The sequence below is a fragment of the Hippoglossus hippoglossus genome, chromosome 20 (genome assembly GCF_009819705.1).
Source record: "Hippoglossus hippoglossus isolate fHipHip1 chromosome 20, fHipHip1.pri, whole genome shotgun sequence".
NCBI classification, from domain to species: Eukaryota; Metazoa; Chordata; class Actinopteri; order Pleuronectiformes; family Pleuronectidae; genus Hippoglossus; species Hippoglossus hippoglossus.
In genome coordinates, this window is record NC_047170.1 from 10787804 (window position 1) to 10804863 (window position 17060).

A 17060-nucleotide genomic window follows, 5' to 3' on the forward strand; every position below is an offset into this window, starting at 1 on the left:
TTCAGGTTAGTTTCCCCCTAAGCAGAGCCACACTTTACACTTAATTAGAAAAGGCTCTCCGAGACAATATGTTACCAGTGGTTACATTTTCTACAAAACCCATTTTCTCCTGCAGTGTAATTGTGAAGAAACATAATCTCAAGGAGGCAGTGTTGGATTTAATGAATGCTCAAGATGGTCTTGATTTATTCTTCTGTGCTCCTGATGAGCGCACTCTACCCGAACAACACCAAACAACCGAGTACAGTGGGAGCTGGTGGGAAGTTGGCAGCCACAGTGCCAGTGTCTTCTGAGACCACAGTGCCCCAGTAACTCATCAGACAAAGTGTGACTCATGACTTCTGCCTCTTAACTTGTGGCATCTGCTTCAAAGTCTCAGCTATTTATAGTTTGGCAGCCTGCGAATACGAAGGTCTCAGTGCAGCATCTGATCCAGAAACTTTAACATTTGTTTGTCAAGATGGAACTGTCATAAAAGGCTGGAGCAGTTTACACTTGATCTCAGACCAGATGACTATGACTCAGTAGGAGGGTTTTATTCCGACTTTATTTTAGTTTTCACTTTTCACTGTTTTGACATTTAGTAAAACACTAACTTCGCAAGTTAGATGAAAAGATATGAACCGACCCCTGGGAGCTATTGACCCACACATATGGGAGACTGTAGGAGATAAAAGGAAATACACCCATAATAAAGTAATGACAGTTTCATTGATCAGTGCAACACCTATGTAGAGAAAATAGATTTAAAATGGGCATAAATGTGTAATAAACGATCTACAAGATTTACAAATGTGTATAATGATTTGTGTGTAACTCCGAGCTCTCACAAGTGCGTGTTCAAATCCACACTCACACACCAAGCAATTAATATTAATAGTAATATTAATATTTCACCCACATATTTTTTACTTCAACCTCTACAGACGTAGCAAAGTTCACTTTCAAACGGCCTCCTGTGTGTACAAATGTCTAAAATATGCAACATTCTTTGCATTATTTTACAGATTTATAAATGTGTGTGCACAGGGGCAGATCCACACAGACTTCATGGGGCTGCAAGAGAGTGGAATGGGGGTTTTAAGGGTGGTGCTTTAAAAAAAAAAAATATATATATATGTACGCCAATTTAGTCATCAACATATATTTGTGGTATTGGCTTGGAAAAGCCCCCAATAAAGAGATTCAAGCTAAAAGCCATTATAATGTGGCCCATGTAAAGCATTTGAAATAGCTCAAGGTTTTATGAATCAAACTGTCTCTTCAGATACACTTTATTTTTTGAATTTGAATTTAACAAAAGACTGTTACTTTGCCTAAAATGTGGCCATTACAGCTCATTAAAAGATGTGTTAATTTATGTTTTTAATGTTAAACACTAGATCACAGAATGGGTAAAATCCATTATGATTTGTCTTGACACAAAATGATGTCTTTTGCATTAGAGCTGAAGGGCGATACAGACAGAGCAGTTTACACATGCATGTGGACTTTTGTGACTTTTGTGACTTGGCATTTTAAAAAATCAAAGAGCAAGAGAAGAAATCTTAAAGCAGAAGTTTCGTAAGTCAAGAAGCACAGGATGTTTGAGCTGCAACAGATTATCTGAGGGCAGACAGACAGATCTGAGTAAGAGTTGTGCAAATGTGCACCCGGACATGGGCAATCTGAACGTGAAATGAAGAAGGACCGCACTCTTGAGTAAAAAAATGTTTATTCCAATGTTGCAGATCCGATTCTGGCTCCAACATGTATGACTTTGTGAAGTTGACATTTCCAATCAAACATTGTGCACAGTCAGCGTAGCTGTTTATAGAGAAATGAGAATAATACATCCCCTCTAAAAAAGAAAATCACAATGATATCAGATGCTGAGATGAGCCCATAGAGTCCTGATTATTAATAATTTCACAGAGGTTGTTTATGACACTTATTTCCTGCGCAGAACCGCAGGGAGTCTGGGTATGCAGAGCTGCTGTGTCAAAATGGAAGCTGTAAAAACCACCGTCTTCTCCTCCTCTCCGGGGCTATACCTGCCAGTGTGGGACTATTTGGGAAAGGGTAAATACTCTGTTACTTATTCCTGCTCATGGTCTGTATTTCAATGCATGGTCAAGTTTATAGAGGAGAGACACAAACGCTCTCCAGAGCTCTGGGTAATGGTTGTACCTTGTCTACCTTCATCAAGAGGAATGTTACACAGCTTCTTCAACCGAGCTGCTTTAATTAATGCAGTGGGAACTTTTGGGTATGTGAAAGACTTTTAAAACGCTTAATATTTCAAGGCGCACAAGCTGTAGCATGTTCCCGTTTACCTCAGATACTCTGTCAGGCCTCGGGTTAAAAATTCACTCAGATATCAGGCACTCTCCGGAGAGGGATTTTCTTTTTTTGTCACCTCGGTTTGACCAATGCGTGCGTCAGTGTTTGTGTGTCAGTCACAACCGACGCCTCCATCCGCTCTCAGGTTCTGCCCGGTCCAGAAGAAGCGTGTGCAGTAATGAGATCATTATCTTGTGTTATCCCGTCTGATTTGCTCTCTAGTTCTCTGCCAGGAGAAATTAGAAAGGGAAAAAGGCCTGGTGAATATCTAGCACATTTAATCTAATTGGTGTCACTTTTCTCCCTCCATTATGGTACTTTAATAGCCCTATCTGTCTCAATGTGGCTTAGCGTTGTTTAGGGTCAGTGGTCAGGGCCCAATCTTAGCGCCCAGATCGCATTAACGCACCACAGATCCTCAGCGCCGAGATAAACAAAAGCTCTTTCATGCAGCCACACCGGAAACAATACTGTATCGCTTTCATTTGCATCGTTAGAAAGTGGCAGTGGGCCTCTTTTGCTATAGTTTCGATGGAAGCTCAGAACAGTTGGGTGTCTCTTTTTTTGAATCGCTGAGAAAAACACTTGATGTTCACTCGAAGTCGTCTTCGAGAGGGAACTCTACAAGATCTGAAAAAATGAGACGCTGGCAAGGTCACGCTGGTCAAGGAGAGCGTTTTTTTTTTTACATTTCAGTGCAGCTTTGCCGATGAATTGAATCTGGTCTGTCTGACAGTAGTCTGGAGGCCATTAGTGCCTCCCCACCAGCAACAAAAAAAAAGAACTTACTATTATTTCTCCAGCAATCTTTGGTGAGGAAAGCTTACAGGCCCCAGGCAGTGTTTGAACTGGGGGCTGCATCAGTGCTCCTTCGCTCTGAAATCTATTATGCACTCTAATCCCTCCAACCTCCAGCCCCAACATATGTCTTTGAGTCATGAGTAGACCAGGCGTCCGTCCCAAGCCGGCATTTAGACTCTCTCTGTCTCTCTCCCCCACTATTCTCTGTCAGTTCAACGTGTAAAACAGGATCATCAGTCAGCTGTGAGACGGCCAGAAGGCTCCGCTGTAAAAGGATTTAGATACTCGGAGGTGCCAAAAGGAAGTGTCCCCGTAGGCCTGGTGGGAGGAGGCAGGCGGTATTGATTGGTTTGACGGGCTGATGCAGAGAGGGGATTTGCGGTGATGTCACACAGGAAGTCATCAGCGGGTCATATGCTCCTCAGCGCGTTGTCAAAGCTCAACGGCGTCAGGCCCGTTCACAAGCAAGGAAGAGGCCACTTTCAATTTTCTTTGTAAATCATTTGGAGGAGAGAAAGAAGTAGTGTACTCCAATCGCATAAACAAAGGCACAGATATACATATTTAATGGCATGCATAATTGATCGTTTTCGCTCGCAGGGAGTCCTTTGCAGTATACGCTGAGCACTGGAGACATAAAAATAAAACATGAAGTGGGAAAGTCATTAAAACACTTTTAGAGAAGTAGCGAGCGGAATGGTAGCGGCTCTCACTTGAGTTGCCTGCACTCCCGGCCTCCTCCAGTGTTGGCACAGGTGCCAGTGGCTAATTGGCCAGTGATTAATCACATCCACAGTGAACGGCATGACCAATTAATGGAGCCACTCCGCTCAGTGAGCCGGAGTGTGGTTCACTTGCCGGGTTCATCGCCGCAAATGTCTCAGACCGCGAAAAAGACATCAGGTGGAGTTATATTAGACTGTGGCTTGTTCTGCTGTGGAAAATACTGCCTGTGACCTGAGCAGGAGAAGACAGAGGGAGAGGAGACAGGGTTGCTCAGGTGGAACAGTCCCTGTAGGGCTCCACACTGTAAAAATCACATCCAACGCTCAGGATTTTGATGTAAAACTCTTGCTTTGTTTGGACATAAAACAACAAACTGTAGTTATTGGGGTCAAAAAACTGGCCAAGGAACTGGACATGAATAATAAAAGATACTACTTCCGAAAGGTCACTAAAGCTTCATTTTAGTTTACCGCAACTTAACTGTAGTGCTAACATTTTTATCACCAAATTAATGGCATCACTAAAAAGAAATCCAATGGGGCAACAAACACATAGACAATCAAACTGGAGGATAAAACAAAAGCAATCGTCAAATAATTACCCATGACTGTTTTTTTTAATAAGTGATATTTGTTTACAACAGTGATATGTGTTTAAAATTGATGAAAATAAGACAGGAGTTTATCTTTAAGACCTTGTTTGATTTTTCAGGACATATAACTGTTAACTGGTAACTACCTTGCCTAGAGTTGGATAAGTTGTATCATGAATACAGGCTGTATATGAAGATGGATGACATGACTGCTCCCTAAAAGTGAAGCCAAAGAGTGTCAATCGCCACCTGGTGGTTGGCTGCAATTTAGCTTTTAGCCTCTTGACTGTAGCATGTTTAATATCAATCTTTCCTGCAGGAAATCGTTTAAGCATATTCTGATAAAAACTGTCACCCGTGTGTTTTTTTCTACTTCCCCTGTAGTAGATCGGGTGCCGTGGCGGCTGCAGATGTCGTCGTAGCTGTGGTGCCGCCACCTCTGCGTCCAGTTAAAGCAAGATGGAGGTGATTCATCAAGGACTCTGTGGGGCCATCTGTGGAACAGACTGACAAATGTCTCCCTCCTTCGTTATAAGGACACACGTCTCACAACGCACATGGCGATTAATGCCCCTTTTTTACGACACGTTTATTTGTCACCCAGGTATTTATCCCTGCTGTGCCGTGCACTGTGTTACCATGGCCGAGAAGACCGGGAGCCATATCCAAGCTGGGCCATCCATGAGGGGCTGTCCTGGATCATGCTGGCAAGATTTTGATGGGCTCAACCCCACAACCCCAGACACACACACACAGACACACTTATTCCCTGCTTCCCACTTCTCTCCCAGCTCCCCAGTGTGGGAGGGGGAAACGTCGGAGATGGAGATGAAAATGTTGCCCAAAGACTCGATTCACATTCAGGCATTCATGCATTTAACAACAGCAAGGGGAGGGGAGAAGGAAGGAGGAAGAGGAAAGCAGGGAAAGAGCGTGTGAGACGCCAACCTGTTGTTTAAACATTCAGTCTGTGACTCGATCACGTGTGATGAAATCAGAGCGTGGAACAAAGTGCTGATGGTGCCCTTGCCCTGACACAGAAGAGAGACAGGGGGTGGTTGCTGTGTCAGTGATGAAATCCTTCTTGTTTGCGCTGCATTATGAACAGGTTGTAACAGGATCAGCCGTTCGAGGTGCACACACCCTCCTCGGTCTGATTGCTTTGTTGTCAATCTATCCATCTCGTCGCAGCGGTTGGCGATTGCTCCGAATACCATTTGGTAAATATGACGGAAGTGCCATTAGACAAGGTCAGGGCCGCTAAGCTTATTATCCAATCGTGTGGGCGCAGTGTTTTCAGTGTGGAGCGCAGCAGTCCCTGGCCCCCTCACCTGCCGAAGGAACGATAACAATTTATTTTCCGAGAGACACCACTCCAGAGGAGACGCTGCGTCTTAATGATCACACCATCAGAGAGAGAGAGAGAGAGAGAGAATTACACAGGAAAACATAACGCATTACACAATTTATCTTATTTCTGGCTGCTGTTTATTCTCTGTATGTTTTTGTGGAAGAGTGCAAACACGCTGCCTCTTTAAATGTCACCCTGGCAGTTTTGATATCATTACCGTTTTGCTTCCATCTGCAAAAGGAACCATCGTGCTGCTTCTGTTTTTGTGTGAGAGGCAGAAAAAAGTTGGGCGCAAAAAAAGGAACAGACAGGTGTCTAAGTGTGTGTGTGTGTGTGTTTATGTGTTTTCGATTGTGCGCGCACGTGTGCGGCAAAGGAAATGAGAAAGGATAGAAAAGAAACTAAAACATTCACACTCTAAAGTCAACCCCTCCTCACTTTTACAGACTCTCCTTGTGGCTGCACTCCTGTTGACACACACACACACACTCAGACACAAACGCACACACACACACACAGACAGACAGACACACACTCTCAGACATCAGGGTGAATGAGAAGCAAAAACTCCAAAGGACTTGCCCTCTGGAGCTGAATGTGCACACACCAGTACAGAGTCACTTGTTGGTAATGAGGGACTCAAATCAGAATCAATTATGAATGTTCCATCAGGAGGCTTTGGGGCCACATGAAGGGAGCCAGGTATTAGACAGTAATGAGAAATGGAACACAGAGAAGTATGGCCCTGCAGGCTCTGATGTCTCCGGGCAGGATGTGATTCAGTGGTTTAAATACATTTGCATTCATTCAATTCGCAAGAAAGCCATATTTTATTCAAGTGAACCGGCTTCCTTCATGTGCCTCTAACAATCATGTGGGTAGACAAAGCCTTTGATTCTTGGTTAGATGAAAACCTCTTCCTTTATGGACTGGCACGATTGTACCGCACGTTAGCTCAGTGCGTGTGTGTGTGCGCGTATGTGTGTGTGTGTGCGTGTGGTAGACAGAGTGAGTTACTTCTGGCTGTACTGATCCCAGCCAGTCAACTTGTTCATCCGCTGGCCAGAGCCTCATTTGCTTCAGCCTGATGATTGATTCTTGTTTGGGGCCATGCCTATGGGCCTTATTAAATCTAAATGTAAACTCTCTCTTATAACAAATTGCAAGGAAAATGCCAGTAGCCACCCCCCCCCCCCCTCAGGGGCGGACCTGGATTACTCTGACAAGCTAAGAAGCCAATGAGCTTTTCCAGAGCTCTGTTCACCTGCTCAACACAGCTGGCTTAGTCCTTGTGAATCCCAGAGAAATCGAAGGGTTATTTCTGTGCCTAATCCCACTGGAATTGATAATTCCATCACATCCAATCCATCCTAACCAAAAGAGAAATCTTAACCATGGCAACTTTACCAAAGGACGTGGTTGGCCAGATTCTATATTTCTCTTAAGCTGCACTCAGAACTCTGGACATTTTCCTTTTGGAAGGTCTGTGTGTGAGAATGCAAAGTCAGCTGCTCCTGACATTTTCAAAATCTACAACGAATGAGTTGGCGTGTTGATGACGTTTCTAACACGTGATGCAAAACTGGATAAAAAAAACAAAGAGAATACATATATTTCAGGATGAAAAGGAGGTGCCAAACATGTCGAAGACACCGACAAAGATGTCAACCTAGAACGGTAAAAGGATTTAAGAGCTGTCGGTGATTAAGGCCGATGCCGGTGTCAATGAGCCATAAACAAAAAAAGCGGCAGAATGTTTATGTCCTGCCTCCTGCTTGATCTATACCCAGACGACGATGTTCCAGATATATTCAAGCTGTTGTGAATGTGTCTGACCCATCAATCTCCGGCTCCGTTCTTCATACGAGAAAAGGCAAATTCCAGAATATGTCCGGAACCCAATCTTCTGTACATTTCCGGAATTAATGTCTGAAAACCGCTGCATCCACAAATCCCACACCAGGACCAAAATCAACATAAAGTAAGTTCTGTGTACACAAAGTCAGACAAAGCTCAAAAACTATTAAAACCACAGCTTTGTTTGACTGGGTGACATGTTCCTTCATTACTATGAACATGGGCCCTGTGGGTTATTTTGAGTCAGCCCGACGTGCACCATCCTGCTGCTGAAAACACTCATTAGGAAACCGAGTGTGTTGTCAAAAAATAGTCCCACTTCAAACAAACGCATGAACTTCATTTGTGGATTTGTTTTAGACTCTGATGAAGAATCAAAATAAAATCAACCAAGTAGTGTTTGCAGAAGTTTCAAGGCGTCATTTAAATATCCTTGTAAAGTTGCCATTGTGTAGTTCTGTTGAAATATGTTTTTTATCTTGATAATTAATGAACGTGGGGCTGCACGTACTTGATTGCCCCGGCCCGACAAGATCACATTGCATTGTGGGTTCAATAATTTGTTAGGTCACTTTAGTTAAGTTACCTCTTTATTCTCAATGTTGCCTTGTTTCCTGTTTTATTTTGAAACTCACATCTTATCTGGTTTCACTCTCTGTTCCTGCTGCTGTTTCCTGCTCCCCTGAGGATCCACAGCCGCTCTGATGTGTCTCACCTGTGTCTCATTGTCTCTCCTCTGCAGTTTGTCTCCACACATTTGAGTTCAGTGTGAATCCTGTGAATGACAGTGATTTTTGCCTCATTATCTTAACACCTCTCTCTCTTGTACTGTTTTTTTCTGAACTTTAGAGTGAAAGACCTTAATTTTGAGCCTGATCCTGTCACCAAGTCTGTATTCTCGGCCCTTGTTTTGGATACAATTCCATTTTTTGAATTGCAGTTTGTTTTATTTAGGTTGTGTGTGGATTATACATCACCCAATTTAAAGGATCTTTACAGAGGATCAATTACCTGACAAAGACGCAGAAGATTAAAAAAAAAGCACTGGGTGGCTGTGGCTCGGGGGAAAGAGCGGAAAGTCCATTCACCAGAAGGTTGGTGGTTCGATCCTCCAGTCCACACTGAAGGCTGTCCCATCAGTGTGTGCATGATGGGATGTTAGAAAAAGCCCTGCATGTATGACTATGTGTGCAATTGGGTGAATGGGACTCGTAGTGTAAATAGATCTATGTCGATAGATCGAGAAAATAATGCTGTACATTTACTGAAAAATTTACAAATGCACTGTAGGGTTTAATCTTTTCATTTGTGGACAATAAGTAAAATATTGAAGAATGACGGCCCTGTCCAATAAATTATGATTATATTGTGTTGCTTCAGGTAAAAAAAAATGTCCCATTAAATGTATTTGAGTAGTGAACACACAAACACAGGGGTACTTGCAATTAAACATGCACACAGACACACAGACACAGACACACACACACACACAGGCTGTCACCATCCCTCACTGAGCATAGCAGGGTTCTGAAAGGGCAAGTTGGCCGGCCATCTGGCCTGCGTATCAGCAGAGGTTATTGTGTCGACATCATCATTACTGAACACATTGCTGTTTAGCAAAGGTTATCCGGAATCTGCACAATTATCTGTTGCAACACATGTAGAAAAAAACAACAACACGGCTCTGAAACTAAGAAATCACCACAGAGAACACTGATTATCAAGAGATGTGGAAATGTAGCGCAGTGAACGTACATTTTATTTTGCTGTGGTACGTATAATGTAAAACTGGTAAATACCATATTGATTCCAGCTGTAACATTTTGACCCAAAATGTCACATTAATTTGCATGTTGCACTTTTAAAAATTGTATTCCACTTTGAACAAATCGATTGGACCTGCCATATACTTATACTTTGTTTAAAAATCCTATCTTGTAGTAATTATCTTATTATCCGATAGGATAAGTTAAATATTGAATCATTTTACTTTCTGCAGTAGCTGCAGATAAGTTAGAATTTGAATGCACTTGACTATTCATATTTAGCATGATGTCATTTAGCGAATACTGTTAATTTAAAGGATGAAAAAATAAATAAAACACACTTTGGGAAAAACAGATGATCTGGTCCTGTTACTTAATAAAAAGGAATAAAGATGAAATACCTAGTTACACCCAATATTGATATTATTAAAGTTTACATCAGACTGGACAGAAGTTATTATTTTGCCGCAATATCGCTCAGCAAAATTCTGTCACGAAAAATACTTGTACAGGGGGTTTTCAAGTTTAGATTTTAATGTCCCGTTTGGAAACAATCATCAGAATTTAAAATCTCAGCGCTTAAACAAGGAAGGGGTGGCGAGGAGGAGGAGGAGGAGGGGAAGGGGAAGAAGAGGACGATGACTGAGATGTGTTTGATATTCACACTTGCAGTCTGAAGCTGAATGTGACTCCTAATTACACAGCAGCCCAGGTTCTATTTAGGTATAACCAAGCCGTGTTGAGCTGTAGCCACTTAGCACCTGATTAAAACATGGAAACATTCCCTGTGGGGTTTTGGGATCTGTGATAAAGCTACCTCCCCCATACCAGCGTTAACTAGAAGTGCAAAGTACAATGTCTCTCAATTGTCTTTCCCATGTTGCTTCATTATTTTATATTAACCAGTTGGGCCTCATTTTGCATATATGTTTAATTTCAGATAAGTGTCCTTTCTAAGTTTCATATTTCAGAGTGCTGTTTAGATATTTGCTCACGCTTAATGAGCGTTCACACATCCAAACCTCAATGGCAACATTTCTCCGCAGCTTTAGGTATCTGGTCAGCTAACAGGAGCATCAAGCTCATCACTTGTGATCATCTCGCTGCAGAGAGACTCACGTGAGTGATTAGCGGCGCTACAAGAGGTCACTCCCCTGCAGGCCCTACTTAGACATCAAAAGTCTTTGCGGCCCCTCAAAGTCTGCCAGAGCTCATTTGATCTTGGTGTATAACACCACCACCAGGGAATATTGGCAAAATTTCAAATGGCAATATGTCAGGCATCATTCCTCCTCCAGCTGCAGGTCTGTCACATCATTGTTTGAGCATTGACATGCAGCACTTCCCCTGTAGTTTACTCTGTCTTGTCACTGTCAAGCCCCGTGGGTTAGGACTCCACTATTGGCCACTTGAGGGCATCTGTAACATTTAGTTTGTGTTGTGTTTCTGGTATTTAATCCCCAATGATATCAACAGTAGACAAATTCTGACTCTGTTACATTAATATCACACCAAAACATACATATATACATATACATACAGCTGGAATAAACATGAATAACACCAATATTCTACTGAAAACAAGTCAAACCAAATGCAGACATTAATTTAGGGTTTGTCTTCCAATTATTCTCATTATGTATCTGTCAGTCTGTTGTTTACCTGTGGGCAACTAAAGCCTACTCCAACGTGATTGGTCAAACTAGGAATGGAAACCACAACTGGCCCCTGATTCTTGATATTCACATGCAGAATCTGTTAATAGATCAGTTTGTCTAATCTGGTTTATACTTTGTGAAGAAGAACCTGGTTAACAGCGATGTGCTAAACATCAGCAGTCAACATCACATATTACTCAGCTCAAAACAGCACTGTGCCAAAGTGCAGCCTCACAGAGCCGCTGGCACGACGGCAGACGCTTTGTCTTGTTTGTCAAGGTGGCCACACTGTCACATGTGTAACAACTTGGTAGCTTCTCCTGTTGTTGTTGTTGTTGGAAACAGAATCCCAGGACCAGCAAGGGGCAGATTTGGCAACTCTCATCCATGTTATGTTCTCAGTAGGTGCCCACCACATTGTTGAAAGTTTGACGCCCACACCTCTTTGTCAAACTTTGACAATTTGGCATCAGCAGGCTGTGCAGACATGGATGTGGCCTAACGCAAATCTGCCCAGAGGTTAGTGACTTCATTCTCAATATATATGAATCTGCCAAGTGAGCGTGGAGCAACATCTTCCCAGAGAACGTGCTATAAGATACATTTTGCTGAAGTTTGGTCCTAAATTGAGCTGCTCTTTGAAAGTGACATGCCGTGCATGTGCACACATGGCAGCCGTGTCTTGGAAAGCATTTCAAACATACCTGCCAAATTTTGTGCAATTTGGACCGAGTGAGGTACCGTGGTGACATTTCCAAAAAATTCAGAGGACACATCGAGATGGTCCAAAGGCCAATTAACACTCTCATACTTAGATTTTTATACTTATACATGATGCCAACAGAACTGCGAGCCAGTTAATTCTATATTTTTAGTCGTCGATGTGGGTCCCTGACTGTGGCCATCAATCACTTTAACTTTCAATATATTTATCAATGCTATACAAATGGCCTCTCACAGCCTTAATTGCTGCTTTCTGCGAAATTCAACAAACTCTTTTTACTTATCCCAATATTGCCAGTGGATACAAGGATTCTATTGACAATCTTTTTTTTCTAAATTATCATTAAAGGGTCTCATCTCTTTGACCTTGATACCATAACACTGCATATTCAGTCTGCCTCTTTAATTATCTTCTATTTTGCTTTTAGACAATTGTGATTTTCCTCTACACGCAACAATAAATCCCGAGCAAAGACACTTTTAACAGCTGCTCAAAACATCGCAAATCTCGTGGCAAAAAATGTAATTCATGGTCAACTTAGGCTATGAAGTGATTTCTGCCTCATCTACAACAGATTTCTCTTTTCCTGTTGACTTTTGTTCTGTTGAAGACTTTAAATAAACAAGTGAAAGCCTATTTATTCATATTGGTCTCACCTTGTGTATTGTGGTTTTTTTTGTGTTTCTTTTTTTCATTGTGTTTCATATTTATTGTTTGTTACTACATTTAAGGTGTTGCTTTATGTTAGGCTCTGGGAAAGGTGCTATACCAAATAAACTTTCTCTCACTACTGTTTAGTTATTGGACATCGGTGTAGATGGAGAGCGGGAAAAGAACTCTGTCTCTGTTACGCTTAAACAAAATAAGAATTGGTGTTGATTTGCTGTAAACAAACGCATGTGAGTTCCGCACCATAGTTCAACCGTCATGTTCCACTTCCTGAATGCTCCACCTAGACACCACCCCTCACCTGAAAGTCCTGGATATTTTCCTGAACTCGTCTGACCCGGACAATCTCCTGCTGTGTTGTTCATGTGTTGAAGGCAACATGGTGGTTTAATTACTCTGTTTTAATCCTTTATACACTACACTACACAACATTTTATATCCAATGATTACAAAAGTACAGCAGAAACTCGGTAGGTAGCAGAAAATAGAAACCCAGATGAATTTAAAAGTGAATGTCCGTGACTTTTTCCAACAACTTTACTTTCCTGAAGTAGTTGTTCTTCATGTCACCCAAGAGGATTTTAATTGGACAGACCCGAACCCAGACCTCCACCCTGACCCCATCTTTCTGTTTTTGTTTTTGTTTATGCGATCGGTGACCTGTGCTGTTCCTTCAGTGCCTTGACAGAGAAATAACCACAGAATGGTGATTGCACATTTGGCCGAAGCACAATTAAAGCCTTGCTGTGTTGAGAGACAGCTCCATCTACAGCCATTCTAAATAATAAGTGGCTCAGTTTACAGCTATCAGGAAAATAGGAAACAAAGATGATATTTATAGGCCTGTGCACTTATATTCTCACACATCACAGCTGGCCTGCTCTTATTATGCATCTGTAGTATGGTCAGTTTGTGCACTGTGTTCATTTCTTTATGTTCTGCTCTGGCATGATTTATGTCAGTCAATGAAGTTGAGTTCTCTCCTCTTACTGTCTTTATACTGTAATTAAAGGCCGATGTGGTGGTGAAGTAAAAAAAAAAAAATGATTTAAGCCCGACTTCCTGTCTTTTATTAGGAACACAAAGAAACTTGGAACACAAGGCAGATGGAAGTGGCTTATGTCTCCTTGATAGCACACTGAGCTGAAACCAGGATTGCAGCCAAAAAAACAAACACACACACACACCACTACATTTTTCGCGCACAAAAACACACGCGCACCCACACTGTCAATATTTCACCCCTTGCATCTGCCAATTACGAACTGGATTCGTTTGTGGAGAAAACATACACCAGTCTAAACTTAGCAGTGTTCCATAGACACATTGTGAGTCAGTAGTGCAAAACACAACGGCAGAGGACCCCCCAGGTGAAATCCCAGAATATCGACTGGATGATTCAACCCTTTAGAGTCGTTAGGCTCTTCTTCTTATTTATTTATTTTTTTGCTCCCCCCCTGAAATCTTTTGTAAACACCCAGCGAAAAGCCTTCACTCAGATATCCTCCATCTCTCTGTCGAAATAATCCGCTCTCTGACAACACATATTCATTGTGCATGGATGAAGACAGCGCCAAGTCCATTGAGAAAACCTCGGGATCCGATTCCCATCTAGCAAACAGCTTGAGGGTGGCATGGCCCCGAGGCTTCCCTCCATCCCTCTGTCCGGGTTCGGAGGCAATCTTTTGATCTGCGCAGGAAGGCTACCTCATGCTACGAAAACCTCCCCCGCTACGTTAGGTGTGCGCGGCTTTCATGCCGGACCAGAGGGAAACTCGATAAGCACTGAATTGTGAATCCGACCCCGATGTGCTCACTGTCCTTGTCAGGGCGCTTTCCCCGAGCCTTGTTTTTCTGCACCTTTAAGAATCCACTGCATTAGGTGGAAAACCTGGGCTGGAAATGTAATGTTTGTGGCTGACGTTCCCTCTCAGAGCTGCATGCTACCTTTGTTCTTTTCTCGTCTGCGGTGAAACAACGAGCAGTCCGAACGCCGCTGAATCCTTGTTTATATTACAGGCTGCAATATCCTACCCCACTCTGAGAATACATTTGCAAGGAAATAATCCAATCGTGCTCCATTTCCGTGCTACGTTTTTATTCTATCTTTTGTCTCCTTGTACACAAAATGCAATTGATTTCTTTTTTTCTTTTTTTTCTTTCCAAGATGATGTCTGGCTTTATTAAAATGATTTTATGAGACTCAGCTGGGAATGAGGGACGGGGACACTGCTGAAACAGCTTATAAATGCGACGGCGCGCTCGGCGTGATCTCAGAAGTTGCACAGTTAGATGATCTGGTTGCAGAGAGATTTTGACAGTGAAAGCGTCGCGGAGACTGAGAGAAGAGGGGGAGAGAATAATGAGGGGCTGAGGGAGTGCAACGTATAGAGGAGGGTAGAGCAAGTGGTGGGGACCCAGACAAACGGCTTTCATTAATTCTATTTGTTTCTGTAAAAGGGTGTGATAGTGTGACCTTTGCAGGATCCAGCCCAGCTCCATCATTTTTACTCATTATGCAAGAGCCGATAAGATCCGGGCTGACACCTGTCTCCGCGGGGAGCGATTAAACAATAAATGAATTCTCTGAAACTTTGTAAACTTAGTGTCTGTGTCTCCGTGAGTGAAGAGTAAAAATAAACCGCAGGATGGGAGAGGGAAGGAAACAGTGAAAAGCTCATAAGGCTTAGGGGCATTTCAAGAGGCCATAAAAGCTGCCATTAGCCTTAATAGTCTGAGCTTCAATTAAGGCAAAGGCAGATTTGACATGCTTTCTTTCCCCTTTTTAAATTTCTTTTTTTAACCGAGGTGCGATATTGCTAAGAGGAGGGTTTAGTGAAACTCCATGAGGTACAACAGTCGACTGTCTTTGCTTTATTTAAAGACGGTAGTATCTGTTTCTTTGACGGACAGGTTTAACAGCCAATACAACTTAGCAACTGAGAGAAAAACCCACCGCACATGTTACATCCCTTTCAAGTCTGAACGCTGCATCGCCTCTTTAAAGATATTTTCCCAGCTCACTTCATTAATTCAAGCACGACAGTTAATTAGGCAATAGATTTTTATATTAGAAAACTTTCATGCTGCTGCAGCATCACGCACAAATATTCTGCTATCGCCGGTGAATTTTAATCAGCCACAATGCAGCCGTTGTAACACAATCGTCCGACTGTGAGGCTACGGCGTGTGCAGTGTTTACACAACCGGCCACACCAAACCTCACGGCCCCTCCACATCCACTCTTTCCCCTCTGAGGTTGAAGATGTCAGTATATCGGCGTCTGGATGTGACTGTGTGTGTGTGTGTGTGTGTGTGTGTGTGTGTGTGTGTGTGTATTCCCACTGCTTGTGTCTCTTTATGTAATACCAAAGAAATTCAAGTAAAGTGGAGACGGCCCTTGGGTGCCCCCATCAGCCACAACACCCCCAGTTTGAGGGATCTTTGTCGGAACCCCCCCCCCGTGTTTCCCTTCTCTCTCTCTATTGTCTCATAAAGACATGAAGAGGCCAAAATAAACATAAAAAGGTCAATTTTGAACTTGGATGTTTGACCTGACTGTCAGGGTGTTATTCATTTATTATGACTTTATTATGACGTATAATGTCATGGTTTTTATCGTCATGATGCATCTCGATAATTAAACTTGATAAATTGATAATCGGTCAAGTTAGAGCATTGCAAGTAATGTAGGCAATTTAGGAAATAGTTCAATATATTGGCAAAATACTCATTTCCTTTCTATCAGTGTTCTGAGGGCAGATCAATATCATTTTCATATCTGCTGGTTAAATATAAAGTTAGCAGTTAGCGTAGGTTAGTGTAACGAGTGAGAGCAGAAGTGAAACAAGCTTTAACATTTTCTAAAGGCCGTTAATTAATATGTATCCTGTTTTGTTTATTTTGTTGTTGTTGTTGTTGTTGTTTAAACCAAAGTGTAAAACATGGTGTTAAATGTTAAAAAATTGGCTTTACAGATAGTTATTAAGGAAACAAAGAATTTTCCTCAAAACAAACAATATGTCTGTTTGTTTTTTACTCTTTCATCTCACAGCCAAAAGGTACTGGCCTCCAGTGTTGGAGTTCGGCTGAGGTCTTTCTGTTTGGAGTTTGCATTTTTCGCCCTAAGCCTGCATGGGTTTTTCACCAGCCTCCTCCGACTGTCCAAAGACATGCAGGTTAGGTTAATTGGAGACTTGCCCGTGTGTGAACGGTTGGTTGGCGACCTGTACTCTGCTCTTCCTCCAACAACCCTCAAAGGATACAGGGATGGATCAGGCAGTCGGGTGGTTTCTGTATGAATGAAACAAAGATATAACTTTCTCATTAGTGATCTATGGAGCTACTGGTAGGCAGATATGTTTTTTTTGCCTCTCTAAGCAGAGCTATATGCAAGCAGTTTCCCCTGGTTTTCAGTCTCAGCGAGCCTTAACCACCTGCTGGCTCCGGCTTCACATTTAGCATACTGAAATGAGAGAGGTATTGATCTTCTGATCTAACTTTCCCAAGTGTTGAACTATGCCTTTAAAGAAGAAACTGCTTCCACTAACCCTTAATGCACATATTTAGCTATGCAAAGTGAGACTTTCCTTGC